Here is a 21,548-nt window from a genome sequence, read left to right on the forward strand (position 1 = left end):
ACAATGAATCATGGAACACTTCATCTAGAACTAATGATGTAATGTTTGGGGATTAACATAAGAATAAAAAAAAAAAAGAAAAAAAATAAATAAAATCTTTAAACAAACAAACAAAAAACACTCAAAATACATCACAGACTTAAATGTAAAACGTAAAACTGTAAAACTTTTAGAAGAAAACATAGGATGTTGGACTAGGCATTCTTACTACTGACACCAAAATTAAAATTCATAGTGTTCATAAAATTGATGGATTGAACCTCATCAACATTAAAAACTTGTGCTCTGCTAGAGACATTGTTAAAAGCATGAAATGCTATAGCATGGTAGAAAATATTTGCAAACCACTTATCTGACAAAGGATTAGTGTCTAGGACATATAAAGAACTTTCAAACTCAACAGTAAAATTAAAAAAAAAAAAACAGTCCATAAGAACATGAACAGAAGACATGAAGAGACACTTCACTGAAGAAATATATAAATGGCAAATAAACTCATGAAAAGATGTCCAACACCATTAGCCATTGGGGAAATGCAAATTAAAGCTACAGTATCATTATGTACCTATCATAGTATATAAAATTTAAAAATTGGCAACACCAAATGCTGGTGAGGAAGTGGGGAAGCTATATTGCTCATATAATGCTAGTGAGAATGTAAAATGATATGGCCATTCTAGAAAACATTTTGGCAGTTTCTTAACTAAATATGCAACTTTACCATATGACCCAGAAATTGCACGCCTGGACATTTATACCAGACAAATGAATACTTTGTTCACACGGTAATGTGTACCTAAATATAAAACATACATACATACAAACACTTCAAGTATTCCCTCTTGTTCTTCTACTTCACAGTGTGCAAATATTCCAAGGTCACAATGACTAATTATTGAGATATATTTGTAAACCCCACTATTTTCAGATTTCCATTGCCATCTTTACCAGTCTAAATTCTATAAAGCATTATTGTAATTCCTCTCTGGTAAATAATGACTTCTACTTTCCTGATCTTTTCATCTATCATACTTGCCTTAAAAAAAAAAAAAAAAAGAAGAGGAAGCACCTGGGTGGTTTAGTCCATTAAGTGTCTGATTTCAGCTTAGGTCATCTCAGGTCATGGGATCGAGCCCCTTGTTGGGCTCCCTGCTCAGCGGGGAGTCTGTTTCTCTCTCTCCCTTTGCCCTCCACCCCCATCCCCCCGCTCATGCTCTCTTTCATACACGTGCTCAAATAAATAAATAAAATCTTAAAAAAAAGAAAAAATCCAGAATAAATAGACTTGTGTTTTCTCTCTGTTTTTTTCCAGAAACACTGAACATTATTGGAAAATACTTACACACACACACAGAGGCTATTTTTACTTTAAATTTATGATAATAAGCTTGAAGAGCGCAATACCACATGGCATTCTCATTATAGATATAGATACCCCAGAAATATCGATTTTATGCCTACTTTCCTAAAAATCTCTCACAACTCTCCTACAACTCTCACCATCCACTGAAAACTTCACATCATGTTCAATGAGATAAAAGAATTACCTGATTTGAAGTCCTTCATCTTCCTACCATTGCAGCAAAACCTACCTGCACCCCCACCCTCTTCCTTTTTTCCATTTCTTTGAAAGGCCAGACTCAACTGGACCTCTTTATTCCATCTACTCTCACCTCTTCTACATCAATCTCCTTGACACTGGATCATTCACATCAGCCTAGATACATGTTCTAATGCTTTCTACTTTTTATCAAGACAAATACAAACCCTTACTTGCTTTCACATCCTCTCCCTTATATCTATCTGTCTCCCTTCTTGCAAAGCATCTTGAGAGAGTTCTCTGTTCCATCAATCCCACTTTCTCACCTAGATCCATGCCAATCTGGCCTGTAACTACTGTGTAGAAACGTTCTTGGGACGCCTGGGTGAGTCAGTCAGTTAAGCGTCTGACTCTTGATTTCCACTCAGGTCATGATCTCAGGGTAGTGTGATCAAGCCCCATGTGGGTTTCACACTCAGTAGGGAGTCTGCTTGAGATTCTCTCTCTCCCTCTCCCAATGCCCCTCCCCCTCTCACATGCACACATTCTCTCTCTCAAATAAATAAATCTTTAAAAAGAAATGTTCTTGTCAAAGCCACTTCTGCCTCTATCTTTGCAAGTTATGTATAGAGTGCCCCTGTCATTCTCTCAACAGCATTCAGTTGCTTGCTAATTCTTTCTTTTGAACCATTACCCTATCCCTGAACCCCCACCACTTTGGCTTCCATGATATCTTAATTTCAGAGTATTCCACCTTGGATTTTTTTTATTCTTGTTTTCTGTTCCTGTAACCAGTATCTAAGTGTTGATACTCTATTAGGCCCTGCCTTGGTCCTCTTTCCTCTCTAACACTAACTTCTTTCTTGGTGATGCCTTCTATTGCCATGACCTTCTTTACTATTCATAGCAGTATCTCTGAATACCGACTGCACATTACAATTACCTGGGACTTTAAAAAACACCCATGACTAAGCCTCTCTACCTCATGACAATTCAATCAAAAGGTTTGGGGAAAGGTTCTAAGAATCTGTGTGTGTGTTGAGGGAGGAGACATTGCTTTTTAATTTTGTTCTTTGGTCTTCTTGTTTGTATGTTTCTCTATTATTTCTAATGGCAGTCAGGGTTCAGACACACTATACTATACCATATAGCAGGTTTCAAATTTGTGTTCCCAATTCATACTTCTCTTCTGATCTCCAGATGTTTCCTTTCCTTCCCAACCTCTATCCAATCCACCTGCAATTGCATTGAGTTTCTCCATGAACATATATCTAAAATATATCAATGGCACATCTGTCTCTTGGCTACCACTCCCGGGCTAGCATTAGCATTTCTTGTCTCAACTAGTACAACACCCACCTAACTTCTCTATCCCTTCTGCTCTTATCTTCCTTCTCCTTCTCTTCAAAATACAGAGCACTCTCTTTAAAATCTATACCAGATCATATCATTTCCTTTCTTAGAAACTTCCAATGGAGTCTCCTATTTCGAGAATAAAATCTAAACTTTACATGTCCTTTAAGTCCTTTGAAGAGCATTCCCCTTCCCATGTCCTAAACTCATCCCATGCCATTCTCTGCCCAGCTCATAGTATTACAGCTCCTTGAATGTGCCAAACTCCTTCCTGGTGATTTGTGTATATGTTCTAAATGCTGATAAGAAAGAAGTTAGAGGTTTATAAGAGAGAGGATAAATGACAATTCATCAAGGTAAGAAGTGACAGAACCCAGGCTACATATAAAAGAATTAGACATGGATAAAGGAGAGAACTTCTTCTGTTGTAACATGAAGGAATTTGAAAAAAGTAGGTATAGCCACAGCTGGTTTTGTCAATATGACAGTTAGCAAAATAATAACATATTTTACAATAACATATTTTAGCAAAATAATAACACCTTTCCTGTGTCATAGGAAGAAGGATCATTGTATGAGAACAAAAGGGAAGTTAAGGGTCTTTTAAATTAGAGAATTACCAGTAATCACTTTTAAATATCATTGTCAAATACAAACTATTGAGCTAGCTAGAAAGATATGTCAGTTGTGACTAGCGGTACAATATGTCAGATTGAGGTTGGTAGTCGTGGTCTATAATGAAACCTGTCATCCATTTTCTCTAGATGTCATCAACCACTCAAGTAGAAGTACTGAGAATATAGGGACTAGAGCTCATTGAGACTTGGCATTTTGTTGGGTTAAAGACCATTGGAATAATGGTATAGGGGTAAATTTTAAAAATGAGCCTTGGAATCTAAACTGAACTTCAGGGAGGGTGAAGACAAGAATAGATTGATAGATGGTGAGAGGAGGTATCTGCTCACAAGATTCCAAGAAGATGGAAGGGTATCCTGGGAAGGGGTGGGGGGAGTGCTTTTAAAAGGTTATGTTCAGGGGTTCCTGGGCGGCTCAGTTGGTTGAGTGCCAGACTCTTGATTTTGGCTCAGGTCAGGGCCACACCATCGTGGAATTTGGCCCCTGGTGTCCTACTCCATGCTCAGTGGGGAGGTTGCTTGGGATTCTTTCTCTCTCTGCCTCTCCCTTTGCCCCTGCCCCCACTCATGTACTTACACATGCTCTCTCTCTCTCTTGCTCTCTCAAAATAAATAAATAAAATCTTTAACTAAAATAAAAAGTTATGTTCATACAATAGAAATTTTTAAATAATTTTAAAGATGGGAACATTCAGATGATGACCATATAATAATGTGACTGAAAGATGAGTTGCCTGAGGTGAATTAGAAGTGATGACATTGCATGAGTCATCCTAAATTGTTTGGGACTGACGATGCATGACCTCGCTGGACCTTCCATTTCAAGAGAAGGGATCCAAATTACTTAACTGCAAAGGTTAAGGCATAAAAATAATAATTTCCAGAAAAAGCCCTATACAGAAAGAGCATTTTAATAGACTTTATAGGACAAATAAATTTAGCTTTTCAGAATCCTGTGTCAGGAATTCCCAAAACAAAATTTGCCATGGAGATTACTTTATAGAAGGGCTGTACCATATTTAATTTGAGCTACAGCCAGTCCCTCAACATTTTTTGAAACTTCCAAAAATTCTGCCTGACAGATCTTAACTCCATTAATGAATATCCTTAAACTTTATGTTGAGAAAGAGAAATATTTCCCATTAAACAACATCAACTTTATGTTATCCATAAAATGGAAGACAGGATCTTCAAGTCTGGCAATTTTTATAGTTTCCTAAGGCATCACAAAGCCCATTATCTCTCAGTATTCTATAGAGTATATCACTTCACTTCACTCAGGCATTGGAGGTGAGATGTCCCCATGTCAGGACCTAAGTAACCTCTGGAACCATCCTCAGCAGCATGTACAGATCCTATGTCTTCTGCTTTAGGCTCCTCTCCCTATGAATGGCTGACTAGTCTGCTGTTACATTTGCCTGGTACTTTTTAGTCATGAATGGGACCTGTAGATTTTTCTAAGTAGAACTGACCCCCTCTGAGGTGGATAGATTTTCTTTATAACCAGAAAGTCTGAACCTTCTAGTTTGGTGCTCTCACTATTATAGTAAGAGAGAGATTCAAAACAGAAATTTACACAAGGTATTTCTCTCTGCAACATCTACTTTAATATCTGTTAAACAACAGGTTATCACTGCCTATGCCAGGTGAAACAACTGCTCACCAAAGCATCTAAAGATAGGATGACAGCTTTACCTGCACATTGGAAACTTATCAGAGTCTTTAAAAAAAAAAGTACTGATGCCTGGGCTCTACACTTTGTATTTTAAAATTAATTGGTCTACTGTGATACCTGGTCATGGGGAGTTTTAAAAGTTTCCCATGAGAGTCTAATGCATAGCCCATATTGAGGACAATTGATCAAAAGAATACATGCCTGAAAGAGGATTGTTATCTTCAATTCTCTTGAGAAATAATTTGAGACACACATACTCACATGTCCCACCTCTGAAGCTTACAGTCTTGAGAGGACAAAAAGCTGGTGAAAACCAACTCCAGTCTAGCTCTACTGATTATGAGTCAATAGTCTTCATTCCATAGTGAAAATATAGCACATTTAGGCTGAGTCTATAATTTAATGGAAAAGCCACTTGTATGTTTCAAAACCCAAACGTTCCTAGTGAAAGCAGTAACATTATAATATGAACATGTTTTGCTGAAGGGGATGGAAAGAGCTGCAGTAGAATGCATCAAAGTCCAATTAAATGCTAAGTTCTCTGTGAGAATAAAATATATATATATATAACATTTTATCCAAATATTTTAATTACTCCAGGTTTTTTTCCTGAAGTTTTTTCAGCAAAATGAACATTGCAAATGAAACAGAACAAACATTTTTGTAACTGCTCTGAAAATAAAAGGTACTATTAAAGCTTTGACAGTAGGAAATCCAAACCACAGTTCTCCTCCTTAGCTATGGGAGACATGATATTAACAGGCTAGTTAGATAAATGGAGACAATGGATACATATATTGCCCATGTCAACTTTGATGAAATCTGGGGTAAATGATTATTTATGCCCTGCCATACTTCTGTTCACAACCATATGATGTGATTCACAGTCTTGAATTATAATAATTCTTCCATTATCAATATCTGATTATTCTTCCAGACAACAAAACTATAACTTTTTATTTATTTTTGAGACAGAACACAATTAAAAGCCATATTCAAAAGTTACAGCAAAGAGTAGAGAAGAATTCAGATCTTAACGTTTTCAGTGCTTTCTATGTTGGGGAGGTACCGTATCAACAATGAGGTTTGAATGTTTATTACATCATGTGTATGTAATAGTACCTCACTGTATTTTTAAGTTACAATTTCCTGATGAGTGATACAACTGAGAAACAATATATTTATTGTTATTTGTTTATCCTCTTGTATGAGGACCTATTCCACTTTTTCCTCATTTTCTATAGGGTTTCCTTTTATTTATTTATTTAGGAGTTCTTCATTTATTCAACATATAAGGCTTTTGTCAGATATATGATTTGTAAACATCTTTCACTCTGTCACTTACCTTTTCTCTCTCTTGGTTTCTTTTAGTGAAGAGGAGTCCATTCTTTTATGTAGTGCAATTTACCAGTTTTTAACTTTATGATTAAAACTCTTTCCCTGTTCAAGAAATGTTTCCTTCTTCAAGGTCATTTATATATTCTTAGATCTTTTGTTCTAGAAGTATTATTATCTTAAATTTCATATTTATATCAACAAATCATCTGGGATTATTTTGTTAATGGTGTGAAAAAGGGTCAATTTTTTTTTTCTAAATGGGCACCCAATTGATTAAAACAATGTATTGAAAAGACCATCATTTTCCAGTTGGCTAAAGAGTCACCGTTATTTAAATCGAGTGATATGTGGGTCCTCTATTCTATACACTGGTCTTGAATTTTCTATTTGTGCCCTATTAACTTTAACCATAGCTGTATGTCTTAATATATGGTTGTCTAAGTCTTCCAACTTTGTTATTATTCTTCAAGATTGCCTGGTCATTGCTGGTGCTTTTATTTAATATGAAATTTTTACAACAGATTGTAAATTTTCAAAAACTGCAGCTGAAATTTTTAATGTTAATACATTGAATCTCCAGACTGATGTGGAGAGTATTGATATCAGTAAAAGATTGAGTCTTCCTATTCATTGTATATCATACCATTACTTAGGCCTTCTATAATGTCTCTTGATAATTTGTGGTTTTCTTTCTGTGTAAAGGTTTTCTTGTCTACGTAATGATATTTTTTAGTGAGATTAAAAATGATATATTTTTTAAATGATATATTTATCTATTTGAGAGAGAGAGAGAGCATGTAGAGAGGAAGGGTAGAGGAAGAAAGAGTCTTAAGCAGACTCCGCACTGAGTGCAAAGCCCAAAGTGGGGTTTGATCTCATGACCCTGAGATCACTACCTGAGCTGAAACCAAGAGTCAGATGCTTAACTAACTGTGCCACCCAAGTGCCACAAAAAATGATATATTTTTTAAATTTTCTAAAAAAATAAACATTTTCTAAAATGTTTAATAAGAGTGGTATCAGACATTGTCTTCTCTATTTCAAAAGGAAAAATCAGTATAGATGCGGTAGATTTTTTGTAAGTACATTTTATAATGAAGACATCTTATTTAAATAATTTTGAGATAATTAACATATAATGAGGTCCACACATTTGCTTATATCATAAGTTTTGACATATGTATATTCCCTGAACTCATCAACATATCCATCATCTCCAAAATCTTCCTCAGACCTTTTCAAAATCTTTCCCTTCTGCCCATCTCTCCCACTCCTTCCCCATTCACAATGATCACCCTAGTTCTCTGCATTAATAATTATTATGAATTTGTCCAATTTTATATAAAAGCCACCAGATAATAGGTATTCTTTTATGTCTTCCTTCTTTTATTCAGCATAATTATTTTAAGATTCATTCACATTGTAGCATTTATTAATAGTTCATTCCTTTTTTTTTAGTATTCACTATATAAATATATCATTGTTCATCCATTCACCTATTAGTGGACATTTGGGTTGTTTCCGGTTTTGGCTATTACAACTAAAGTTACTATGAACATTACATACAAGCCTTTATATAGATTTATACTTTAATATATAATAAATATCAGTATACACATTTATAATATATAAAACATAATAATTTTATCTTAAATATCTAGGAATGGAGGAGATGGACCATATCTTAGATGTATCTAACATTTTTAAAGTACCAAACTGTTTTTGAAGGTGACTGTACCAATTAGCTTCTTAATTATGCTTTTTTGTTGTTGTTTTTGTTGTTTTAAGGGTTCTCTGAGATAACTTGACTTATTGCAATGTTATATAAATTAACAAATGTATCCCCTTATAAGACAATGTAAGACCTTCAACTCTACCCACTTCCTGGCTTCTTCTTATTATGTTTAATTTTATATGTATATTTAAACCAAACGAGACCTTATATATAACTGCTCAGTAGAGTCATAACTCAGGTAGACCTGGCTATGTCTTCACTTTTTCTATTGCTCTTCATTTCTCCCTGTGTTTCCTTGTTTCTTTTGGGGATTATTGTTCCATTGCCTTAGAAATTACTGTACTTTTCCTTTTAGCAAAGGTCTGCTAGCAACAAATTCTCTCAATTTTTCTTTTTTGCTTGGAAATGAGTTTACATAACCTCACTTTGAGGGATATTTTTTCTACTAGAGAATTCCAGATAGGTGTTTGTTTTGTTTGTTTTTTGTTTGTTGGGGAGAATTCTTTTCAGCATTTTACAGCTATCTTTCCAGTTTCTTTTGACTCTTGGAAGTCACTATGAATGTTTCTCACTGAATACATTCCATCTCTTTTCCCTAATCACTTTTAATATTTTTCTGTCTTTTTTTTTTTTTTTTTACAGATTTTTACTTTAATGTATCCATTCCACTTACAGGTTTTCAGCATTTATTGTTTTCATAGCTTAGTGTTTCTTTGGTTTTGGAAACCTTCAGTCGTTTCTGTTCAAAAATAGTTTGTGCCACATTCTCTCCTTTCTGTCTGGGATTCCAATCCCACATACGTTTGCCTCTTATACTCTTATCTGTATGCCTCATCTTCATTTGCTCTCTGTGCTTCTTACTGGACATTTTTAACACTGCCCCATTATCAGGTTCACTCATCTTTTTCTAATTTCAATTTGTGGTTAATCTTATTTATTAAGTGCAGTTAATGAATTATTTAATTTTAGAATTTCCATTTGATTCTTTGTTATTTATTACTATTCTCTGAGACTCTGTATTGAGAATATCCATTCTCTTAAACATATTAACTACAGTTACTTAAAAGCCTATGTTTCATAACTCCAATACCTTGGTCACCTGTGGGTGTTTTCTATCATGTGGTCTTGCTCTTGGTCTTATTTTTTTATATTTGGGGACAGTTTTTATTGATTATTGGATGTCATATATAAAAATTATAGAAGTTCGGTATGCCATTTATTACCCCAGAAATTGTTTATCTTAACCTCTGATATGAAGCTAGACTGGTGTCTGGTTCTCTTGATCAAATACAGGACTAGACTGACTCTAGGCTAGGTTGGAGTTTTCTAGTGCTCAGCCTATCTGTGGTCAGCCTTTACTCTGAGGATATTACTTTCTAGAAGTCCCACCTGAGACTCTGTAGTGTTGATTTTGTCCCTACCTGACTGATACATCCTAAACTCTAAATTTGGTTTCTTCAAGATGGTGAGCTTGCCAAAACCTCTATTCTCCCTTCCAGAAGCTTTCTGAGTGTCTTGTCTCATTGTTTTACTTAGTGTAAGTAAACAGTTCATACCTAGAAGGGTAAAACCTCAAAATTTAGTTTCATATTTCTGTACCATCTATGTTTTCAGGCTATTGTTCCCTCAAGTCTTGTCCTATTTGACAAGGAATTCAGGTTTCTGTCTTCCAGTACACATGATATTGTCAAAAGTGCTACTGGATTTTCTGCTTTCTCTTCTTGGGTTTTCAGCCTTTTCCTCTACTCTGAAAATCAATAAATGCCCCAGAGGGTAAAGAAGCCTGGAGAACGCTGTTCTGGTTCCTTCTCTCTGGAGTCTTTTCCCCTCAATGCCTGGCTGCTTTGATAGCCTCCTCATGCCTTCCAACAGATATATTTTGTGCTTTTATTTGGCTTCCCAGTTGTTCTTGTCATACCTACTGATCTTCCATCATAGCTAGAAAGTGATGTCCTCCATTAAACTAAAATTACAACTTAAGAAAAAGCCAGATGGCAATTTTTTTTTAATTTTAAAAGTCAAGAACTGAGCTCTAAGGAAATTTTTTTTAAGAATTCTTAGATCTATGTTCAGTTTACTGGTTTTCTCTCTTTACTGAGTAAATTTCCCAATGCAGTGTCCTGAAGTAAGCATAAGAAAGATGAGGCTAAAAACTTTTTAATTATACAATTTTTTTGGTTAGATTTATTTCTAGGTATCTTATTACTTTTGGTACAATTATAAATGGGATTGTTTTCTTAATTTCTCTTTCTGCTGTTTCATTATTAGTGTATAGAAAGGCAACATATTTCTGTATATTGATTTTGTATCTGCAATCTTACTGAATTCACTTATCAGTTCTAGGAGTTTTTTGGGGTCTTTAGGGTTTTCTATATAGAGTATCATGTCATCTGCAAATAGTGAAAATTTTACTTCTTCCTTGCCAATTTGGATGCTTTTTATTTCGTGTGTCTGTCTGTTTGTCTGTCTGTCTGATTTCTGTGGCTAGGACTTCCAGGACTATGTTAAATAAAAGTGGTGGGAGTGGACATCCCCGTCTTGTTCCTGACCTTAGAGAGAGCTCTCAGTTTTTCATGTTTGAGGATGATAGCTGTGGATTTTTCATATATGGCCTTATTATGTTGAGGTATGTTCCCTATAAACCTACTTTCTTGAGGTGTTTTGTCATGAATGGATGTTGCACTTTGTCAAATGCTTTTTCTATGTCTATTGAAATGATCATGTGGTTTTTATCCGTTTCTATCCTTTCTCTAATTGATGTGATGTATCACGTTGATTGATTTGTGAATTTTGAAACACCCTTACATCCCAGGAATAAATCCCACTTGATTGTGGCAAATGACTTTTTTAATGTAGATTCAGCCTGCTAATATTTTGTTGAGGATTTTTGCATCTATGTAGTTCTCTTTTTTTTGTGGTGTCTTTATCTAGTTTTGGTATCAGGATAATGCTGGTCTCATAAAATGAATTTGGAAGATTTCCTTCCTCTTCTATTTTTTAGAATACTTTGAGAAGAATAGGTATTAAATATTCTTTAAAAGTTTAGTAGAATTTACCTGCAAAGCCATCTGGTCCTGGAATTTTGTTTGTTTGGAGTTTTTTTAATTACTTATTCAATTTCATTGCTGGTAATTGGTCTGTTAAAATTTTCTATTTCTTCTTGATTCAGATTTGGAGGTAATATGTTTCTAGGAACTTACCCATATTTTCTAGGTTGTTCAGTGGGTTGGCATATAATTTTTCATAATATTCTCTACAATCCTTTGTATCTCTGTGGTGTCTGTTGTTATTTCTCCTCTTTCATTTCTGATTTTGTTATTTGAGTCCTCTCTCTGCTCTTTCTTTCTTTCTTTTTTTGGTGAGTCTGCATAAGGTTTTTCTATTGTATTCATTTTTTCAAAGAATCAGCTCCTGGTTTCATTGATCTGTTCTTTTTTTGTTTGTTTTGTTTTGTTTTGATTTCTATTTAATTTATTCTTTATTACTTCCTTCCTTCCCCTGGATTGGGGTTTTGTTGGTTCTTCTTTTTCTGGTTCTTTTAGGTGTAATGTTAGGTTGTATTTGAGATTTTTCTTGCTTCTTGAGCTAGACCTGTATTGCTATAAACTTCCCTCTTAGCACAGCTTTACTGCACTCCAAAGATTTTGGCCCATTGTGTTTTTATTTTCATTTGTTTTCATATAATTTTTGATTTATTCCTTGATTTCCTGGTTGATCCATTCATTGTTTAGTATCATGTTATTCAACCTCCATGTATTTGTGTTTTTTCCAGATTTTTTTCTTGTGGTTGATTTCTAGCTTCATAGTATTGTGGTTGGAAAAGATGCATGGTATGACTTTGATCTTTTTGAATTTGTTGAGATTTGTTTTGTGGCCCAATATGTGGTCTATTTTGGAGAATGTTCCATGTGCACTTGAAAAGAATGTGTATTCTGCTGTTTTAGGATGAAATGTCCTGAATATATCCATTATATCCATCTGGTTCAAGGTGTCATTTAAAGCCACTGTTTCCTTGTTGATTTTCTGTTTGGATGATCTATCCACTGATATAAGTGGGGTGTTAAAGTCCCCTATGATGATTGTATTACTATCAATTACTTCCTTTATGTTTAACATTTAATGGCTGCTTTATGTATTTGGGTACACCCATGCTGGGTGCATAAATATTTAAAATTGTTATATCTTCTTGGATTGTTCTCTTTATGATTATATAATGTCCTTCTTTGTCTCTTGTTAAAGACATTGTTTTATAGTCTATTTTATCTGATATAAATATTGCTATTCCAGCTTTCTTTTCACTTCCATTTGCATGATAAATGCTTCTTCTGTCCCTTCACTTTCAATCTGCATGCATTTAGATCTGAAGTGAGTCTCTTGTAAGCAGCATATAGATGGATCTTGCTTTTTTATACATTGTGTTACCCTATGTCTTTTGATTGGAGCATTTAGTCCATGTACATTCAAAGTAATTATCGATAGGTATGTACTTATTGCCAGTTTGTTACTTGTTTTATGATTTTTGCAGTTATTCTCTGTTCCTTTCCTTTATTTCTCTTTTCTCTCTCAGAATGCTGGCTTTCTTTAGTGATAATCTTGGATTCTTTTCTCTTTATTTTTTTACATATGTATTACTGGTTTTTGATTTGTGGTTACAATTAGGTTTATATATAACATGTTATATAAATAACAGTTTATATTAAGTTGACGGTCACTTAAATTTGAACCCATTCTTTACTCCTTTCCTCTCCATTTTTCGGGTATATGGTATTATACTTTACATCCTTTTATTTTGTGTATCTCTTGAATTATTTTTATAGATCTACCTAATTTTACTGCTTTTGTGTTTCCTACTTTTCTTATTCCTACTTACGGTCTTTCCTTTCCACTCATAAATTCCCCTTTAGCATTTCTTTAAGGCTGGTTTAGCAGTGATGAATTCCTTTAACGTTTGTTTGTCTGGGAAACTCTTTATCTCTCCTTCTATTCTGAATAATAGCCATAATGGATAGAGTATATTTCGTTGCAGTTTTTTTTTTTTCTTTCAGCAATTTGAATATATCATGCCACTTTCTTCTGATCTGTAATGTTTCTGCTGAAAAAGCATCCGATAGCCTGATGGGGTTCCCTTTGTATGTAACTGTTTTCTTTTGCTGCTTTTAAAATTTTCTCTTTGTCACTACTTTTTGCCATTTTAATTACTATGTGTCATGTGGACCTCCTTGCGTTAATTTTGTTGGGGGCTCTTTGTTCCCTCTAGATCTGGATTTTGGTTTCCTTCCCCAGATTCAGGAAGTTTTCAGCTATTATTTCTTCAAATAAATGTTCTGCCCCCCTTTTCTTTCTCTTATCCCTCTGGGATCCCTAAAATGCAAATATTATTATGCTTGATGGTGTCACTGAATTCTCTTAATCTATTTTCATTTTTAATTTTTTTCTTTTCGCTCCTGTTCAGCTTGAATGCTTTCCATTATCTGTCCTCCGTGTCATGGATCTGTTCCTCTGCTTCCTCTAGTCTACTGCTTATTCCAGCTAGTATATTTTTAATTTCAGTTATTGAGTTCTTCATCTCTGATTTGTTCTTTTAATATTTTCCATTTCTTTGTTATGGGTCTCTACTGAGGTCTTTCACTCTTCTCATGTCCAGTGAGTATTTTATGACCCTTGCTTTAAATTCTCTGTGAAGCATATTACTTACATCCATTTTGTTTAGCTCCTTTACAGTAATTTTCTCTTGTTCTTTCATCCGGGACATATTCTTTTGTCTCCTTCTTTTGTCTAACTCTCTGTGTCTGTTTCTATGTGTTAGGAAAGACAGTTACATCTCCTGCTCTTGAAAGTAGTGGCTTATTAAGAAGAGGTCCTTTAGTGCCCTGCAGCACAATTTCCCTTATTTACCAGAAACTGGCGCTTCTGGGGTATCTCCTATATGTGTTGCATGCACCTGACTGTTGTGGCTGAGCTGCTTTTTCCTTTAGTTCAGACATCTGTAATGGCTCTCTTTACTTGTTGTGGACATGGCTCGGTCTCTGGGTTGTTAGTGGACCAGTCTGAGGCCACCATGAGCTTGAGTTGAGTCAGAACAGGTGTTTGGCAGAGATGTAGTACCACTGAACTGCAGGGGGCTTTCCCTATGTTGTCCCCTGAGAAACTTTAATTGGTGGTTGGGGTCTGCTGTCATGTCAGATGTCTGCCCCCAGCTCACTGCTGGGTCCTCAGTGGGACTGGTGTGTGTAGTTATCTCCTCTTCTCCCAGGGGCAGGAGTCACTTTGGAGTGGGGTTGACCCCTGTCGGGGCTGCTTGCACACTGCCAGTTTTATGGCACTACTTTGGATGGGCTCTAGCCAAGGGCATATTGGAGGTGGCCGGTCTGTAGGAGAACATAGGGGTAGGGCATGTGGTGTTAGCAAGTGTGTGCAGATCTGTTGTGGGAGGGTACCTGGACCAGTAGAAAAGTCCTATTGCAGGGCCAGAGGGGGCATGTCCACAGGAAATGTGGGAGCAGGGCGTGCTGTTAGTGAGTTAGGTGGAGAGTGTTGGTGCTCTGCTGGTTCCCACAGGTGTCCATGTGTCTCAGCTGAGAGGTGGGGGAGGGATTTGGTGCCCCCACCACCTCCTTTGTTCCTGGAGAAGCCTCCTACAGATCCTTGCCCCTCTAGTAGAGACTGTGAGATTAATAAATCAATCTCCTTCCAGTATACTCCAGGCATTGGAGTTGGAGTTGGAAACAACCGTTGCTTCTATGCTGTATCTGAGCAAGGCTGTTTGTTGTGCTGTCTCTTTAAGAGCAGGCAATAAGTTTCCTATTACCCTCTGACTCTTCCAGAGCTTAGTCCACTGGTCTTTAAAGTTCCAGGTGTTAAGCTCCATTGATTATACATACTCAAAGGTAGGTCCTCTGGTTTTCAAAGCCAAGTGCCATAGGGACTTGTCTTCCCCACGCAGGCTCCCCACACCCAGAGTGTTTGGCACGAGGGTCTGTTTCTCTCTCCCCACTATGCCTATGTTGTCCCTCAGGCAATGGGGCCTCTTTTCTACATTTAGATGTGGAGAGTCTGTTCTGCCAGGCCTTTGTGCCATTTTGAGGGTTATTTACACTGATGTGAGTATTATCTAACTGTATCCATGGGACCAGGTGAGCTTAGGGTCATCCTACTCTGCCATATTCCCTGGAAGTCTCTCAAAAAAGGAATTTTATTTTGTTGTATTTTATTTTATTTATTTATTTATTTATTTATTTATTTATTTATTTATTTATTTATTTATACTATCTGCCTCTTTAATTCCTGTTTGCTACACTTGTCACATTATGGATAAATTATTCACTGATGTTTTTTGTCCAGACTTTGAACCCATCCACAGTCAACTCAAGAGTGTCTTTCCACGTATCTCTATCAACATTTATGATCTCTTCCACACTCTCCTTGTTCTGATAGTCTGCTTTTGTCTTCCTAAACTCTTTTCTTGATGACCTCTTTCTCTCTCAGTACTCTACAAGTAAGATCATGCCTCCCTTACTGCTGATATTTCCAGGGTACTTCTCAACATTCCTAGTGAGTTTATTACTTGAATTCCAGATTTTTATCTCCCTCTGTTACCTGTTTTCAGTGCAGGGGACATTATCATTTGCATCAAAGACTCTTTTAACTTTTGAATTCACATTCCTAAATATCTTTTTCATGGTATTTGTTTCCACCTTATTGAGCCACCTATTGGTACAATATAATCTTACTGCAGTGATTACAAAGAACATCCACTTCCTATAACTGATCAAAATCATCTTACCTTGGTCTTCATTTTTATCATTTCTTTTATTTCACAGTTTAATCTTCCCTTCCCTTTTAGTCTACCACATTACTTCTTTCTGGCTTCTACTGATGTCAAATTCATTATAGACCCATGTTCATTTCACTTCCACTGTCATCTCACTAACACCCTAATTTCCCTTCCAAAGCACATGCCTGGTCAATATAAGTAAGCATCTAAGTTTCATTTTCTTTCTCTGCAATATTTGAGCTTTGATAAAGCTACACAATTGTGTCAGTTGATCCCAATATGAATTTATTCTACCAGCTAGATCCTTTTCATTAATATTGTTTTTCTTTTAATGGGTTCTAGTTGCTTCTCACCAATATTGTTCAATAATGTATTTCAAACATTCTAACCAACTTGCATTAGTCTCTCCTTCCAAGCTAAAAAGTCCAGTAGTTGTAGGAGAGAAGTAGATTTGTTTTCGATTCAAAATCTGGGGAGAAAGTTTAGTTGTTGTTAGCAAAGCCCAAAATAAAGTCTCTTCCCTCCATTCTTTTGTTGTTGTTGTTGTAAGATTTTATTTTTAAGTAATCTCTACACCAAACGTGGGGCTCAAAATCACAACTCTGAGATCAAGAGTCATATGCTCTGCCAACTGAGCCAACCAAACACCCCTCCTCACCATTCTTTAATTAATTATTCCCTATCATCAGCTCAGTAGCACAAGTGTAGTTGTTTTTTTAAAATCTGTTTATTCACCTAGCTCAATCTATTTATCAGACATATTTGTTAATTTGTTTTGATATTTTAAACATATTTGGTGATGTTTTATGTAGTTGCATGTTTTGTTTCAATACACCATTCCCCTGTCAGAGACCTCAGTTTTACGACCTTCTACCTGAAACTAGCCATATTTGTGCTCAAAAATACACATTATCTCTGATATTTCCTAGATAACTGGCAATTTTATACAAAAATTAAAGGTTTGTGTCATCTTGGACATAGAGAGTGGTAGAAGTGGCTTTGGTACAGTACAAACTGTGGCTTTCTTGCTAAAATAGAGAACTAGGATTCTTGAATTGGATCAAGGACTCTATAATGTTGATCATGGCACCATCAGTCTAACAGAGAAAATCAACATGTTAATATAAGTTGCCTAAAACTTCTCTCTATGGTTGCTGTTTAGAAGAAAATCAAGAATTTAATCACATGAAGAGGACTGATACATTGGGAATGAATTGGTAATAAAGGAAATGGCTAATATACAACTATACTTTCCCTTATTGTGGTAAAAACATATAACATAAAATTTACCATCTTAACTATTTTTAGGTGTACAGCACAGTAATGTTAACTATATGCACATTATTGTGCAACAAATTTCTAGAACTTTTACCTCTTGCAACCTAGAGTTTCAGACTCTACACTTGAGGAACCTCTATACTATTTTCCAAAGCAGCTGCACCATTTTACAGTCTCACCAAGAGTGCAAAAAAAGGTCCAAATTCTCCACAATCTCATGAATACTTGTCATTTTCTGATTTTTTGATGGTGATGATTCTAACACATGTGAGGTGATATCTCACTGTTTTGATTTGCATTTCACTGATAAATAGTGATGTTGAACATCTTTTCATATGCTTCTTGGCCATTTGTATACCTTCTTTGGACAAATGTCTATTTAAGTCCTTTGCCCATTTTGTAGATTTCAGGTTATTTCTTTTTCTGTTGTTGAGTAGCCTTTCTCTATAAAGAAATGATATAAAGATTATATCATCTGTGAAGAGAGATCATTTTATTTCTTCTTTTCTAATTTGGATGCCTTTTTAAAAGTTTATATGATTAAATATTATAATTAAATTGATTTAATTAGAACCATACAAGTCAACATGGATGAGTCTTAAAGCATAATGTCAAATGATGAATGAAAACAGTTGCAGAAGAATAGAGTGTGACACCACCTCTATAAGGTAAATTAAATAATGTTTTATATACAGATATATCCATTTGAGGGAAACCATAATGATGAAAATGAAATGAAAGAATGCAAAATGATGAAAGGCACAAAATTTCACTGAAGCATTACTTCTGGGAGGAAAGGTAGATTGGCTTTGTCAGGGTCTACAGAGAACATTAGCTGCGTAGATAAGGCTCAGTAGAAGTTTTACAAGTGCTAATTTCATTGTTTATTTCAATGTATGTTATACTAATTTGTATAAATGAACATGTTATACCCATTAGATGTGTAAAATTGTATGATTTCTATTACATTATAAAATTTATTTTAGAAAACCAATTATAAAACAAAACAAAAGATTAAATTGTTGATGCTTAAGATAGCTTTACTAAATCAAATGAGTCCTCATTTCTTTTCTGAAAGAACTCACAATTATCCTACAGTTGTGTAATAAAATAGAGCATAGTTAAATTTAACCTCAGTAGGGAACTTATTTCAGACTGATTAATCAACTAAGTACACTCCTTTATTTAACTACGGATTTCTTAACAGCTCCTTGTGAGACCTTTTGGAGTATACCAGCTGTAAAATGTTTAAGTTCTCAAAAAATTTCTTCTTTTTGTGAAAGGCTTTTGTCTTCTCATCACTATTAATCAAGTTGAGGAGAACTGGGGGACACAGTGTATTTAATTTTTATTTTACCCTTCTCTTAATAAAAGGAAGACGTATCTCTTTTTTCACAATGTTCCTTGGGTGATTTTCAATATCACCTTCTTTCAGAATTAGTTCTGTAGGGGGTAAATAATTTCATTCTACTTTGATCCCCTTTTAAACTCTTTCCAACTACACATTATGATACTTGTCCAGACTCTTAGTGAGATGAGCCTCTTTGCATTTTATTAACGATGTAGCTTAAGTAGCCTCTTATCAGCATTATAGACACTTATGTGCTAAGTGTGCTTCTAGTCCATGATTATAGGTTCAGTCCATGATCATATGTATTTTAGGATTTTTATTTTTAATGACTAATCACATCATAGTCAGATTTTAAATTATCTGAAATATATTGTAGAATATATTGTAGCGGTTTTTCCAATGCATGTGTAGCATTTATTTCCAATGAGACTAGACAGAATAAAATAATCTATTGTTCTATAAAACTGTAGTTCTGTTAGCCAAATTTACTTTGTAATATATAATAAAGTATTGATTGTGCTAGTCTTGACTAGCTCTAAAATGTAAGCCAAATATCTAATTTCTAAATTTAATTGGGTCATTTTACATGTTGGGAAAGTTATAGTCACAAACCGATTGAACACAGTTATGCCATACAGTTTGTGTTCCATTTCATTATGACCAACCATTGGAAATTTCTGGTATCCTGGAGATTCTGAATTTAGAGCTTTGAAGTATATGAGAGCAAGTACTATATACAAACATTTAAGTGTTCTGGATTATCTTATGTTCTGGATTCCGAGACAGAGATGTCATGCAAGAACTTTATTGAAGAGTGTACTAAGAACTGTAGGGCAATGAGGAAAGCAGGATTGAATAGATGGAGAAGTTGAGCTCTGCATGGGAAACATTGATATGGAAGATACCCATATTTTTATAGAGTTTATTATCCAACCTCTGGAATGCATGTATCTTCACAAGATCTCCAATGTACTTTCCACTTCTTGCTGATCCAAAATTAAGAGAATGTCATTGATAAATTGGACTAATGTGATATCATAAAGAAAACCTAGCGGGGCCAGTTCCTTTCAGATAATAACTATGAAAAAAAGGCAGAAGAATCAATATAGTTCTGAATAATACGATAAATAGATAATTTCATAGTATGCAAAATTCTTCAAATACTCCTTCCTGATAAGTATGGAAAAAATTCTGCCAGGTTCTTAATTGCATTACCATACACTCAAGGCTTTGTTATCCAGTCTAGCACAGATACCATATCTGTCATCATGAGTATGTGTGGGGCTACTACTTGGTTTAATCTGCATTATTCCACTGTCATCATCCAGAATCCAGGATCCAGACTGGTGAATTAAGTGGAGATATAGTGAAGACCATCAGGCTGCATCATTTACATCATTAAAGGGAAGAACACTAATATCTGTCATTCTTCCTGGGATGTAATACTGTTTTTGATTTACTAGTTTGGCCAGACTTATGATACCACTACAATACTTCTTACCCCACAGGCCAAAAAATAGGTGTGAGTTTCCACCAAGTGCATGATTTGTTCATTCCACCTATACATTGGACCAAAGAAATGTCCACTCCATAGGTGCAAGAACCCAGTGAACCTATTGTGAACCAGACTTTTCAGGCTTCATTTACTATCTGGTTCCCATAATTCCAGTGTTTAACAAGAGGTCTATTGATAGTGCTTTGATTCCCCCAGTTAATACCTCATATTCCATATCCAAAAGTCTTGGAAATGGCTGGGTATTCTTTTTTCCCAGTTAGCCAAATTAATGCTGTATTTCCTTTGGGGAAGACTGGGGGAATCATTTTAACGTACATTTGCTATGGTGTTACAGGGTTCTTTCTGAGGGCAATGGTTCTGGGTCTGAAAACCGATTCAGGTCCAGAAACTAAGCAATAAATTCTGACTTTTTATTGGAGCAGTGGACTTAAGATTCCTGACATCCTAAAATTTGCATCCTAAATTTATTTTGCATCCTAAATTTTTTGACAGTCATTTTCAGCAACTCTTACATTGCTGCCCATCTCTCTTGCTCTCAGGTACACCATGATCTGAGATCTATCTCCAGAACTTGCTGTAGGTCAATTCTCTTGGACTGTGACTTTCATATGATATGTGTGTCCATCTCATTACCTATGATTAATAATCACTAGTCACTGCCTAGACTTTATTATTTTAAGATTCTATCCTCCACAGTTCTATCATAGCATCTCCTATCATCAGGTCCAGTCTACAAAGGATAGTCACGACTGGTGACTGGTAGCACTCTCACCAGCATATAACTTAAAATGTTGGCAATTGTAGGTTTTTCTCAGCCTTCAAATGGAACATAGTTGATGGATAGGTTTTCTAGTCTTAGGCAGTGTATCTATTCTAGTCTGCCTATTTCTTTGAGATATTAATGTCTTATTCCACCATCTACCACCATATGTCTTATCTTTCTACTTTATTAAGTGTGCTATTGTTTTTACAAGCTCTCAAGGGCCATCCTAACAACATGTTATCACTTTCTCTTAAGGTTCTTCCCTAGGTATTAAGTGCTATAATCCAGTTGAGTGTCTTAACATCAATAAATTCTTCTTTATCCAAGTGCCTATCAAATCCCACTTGACCTTGCGTCTTCAAGTTCCAATACCATGCATTAGTCTTCTAATTCCTGCTGACACATGTTAGCTAGATCCTACAACTCTTCTAGGGCATAGCTTATGTCTTCCCTTAGCTGATCCAGTACTTCGTCAACTGGTTTATGCTGTGACTTGACCTTAACTATCATTCTGGTGACCAGGAGGAAATTTAAGGGTAGATCACAATGTTATGCAAGGCAGAGGCTCCTGCACTGTTTTACAGTAATGG

This window comes from Leptonychotes weddellii, chromosome 2 (assembly GCF_054177405.1).
Source record: "Leptonychotes weddellii isolate Sample4059 chromosome 2, ASM5417740v2, whole genome shotgun sequence".
Lineage (NCBI taxonomy): Eukaryota > Metazoa > Chordata > Mammalia > Carnivora > Phocidae > Leptonychotes > Leptonychotes weddellii.